Genomic DNA, 614 nt, shown 5'->3' on the forward strand with positions numbered 1-614 from the left:
CATCTCTACTAAAAATAGAAAGAAACTATATATCTAAAAATATATACAGAAACAGTATCTAAAAATATATACAGAAAAATATTAGCCGGGCACGGTGGCGCATGCCTGTAGTCCCAGGTACTCGGGAGGCTGGGGCAGTAGGATCGCTTGAGCCCAGGAGTTTGAGGTTGCTGTGAGCTAGGCTGACGCCACGGCACTCTAGTCTGGGCAACAGAGTGAGACTCTGTTTCAAAAAAAAAAAAAAAAAAATATATATATATATATACACACACACACACACACACACACACACACGTATATCCAATTAGCTGGGCATGCTGGCACATGCCTGTAATCCCAGCTACTCGGGAGGCTGAGGCAGTCTGATCGCTTGAGCCCAGGAGTTTGAGATTGCTGTGAGCTAGGCTGACGCCATGGCACTCTAGCCAGGGCAACAGAACGAGAGACTCTGTCAGAAAGAAAAGAAGAGCGAGAGCGAGAGAGCGAGAGAAAGAAAGAAAGGAAGGGAGAGAAAGGAAAGAGAAGGAAGGGGGGGGGAGAGAGAGAGAGAGAGAGAGAGAGAGAGAGAGAGAGAGAGAGGAGAAAACTATTAAAAAATTCGGGACCAGATCCAT

The sequence above is a fragment of the Eulemur rufifrons genome, unplaced genomic scaffold, assembly GCF_041146395.1.
Source record: "Eulemur rufifrons isolate Redbay unplaced genomic scaffold, OSU_ERuf_1 scaffold_488, whole genome shotgun sequence".
NCBI classification, from domain to species: Eukaryota; Metazoa; Chordata; class Mammalia; order Primates; family Lemuridae; genus Eulemur; species Eulemur rufifrons.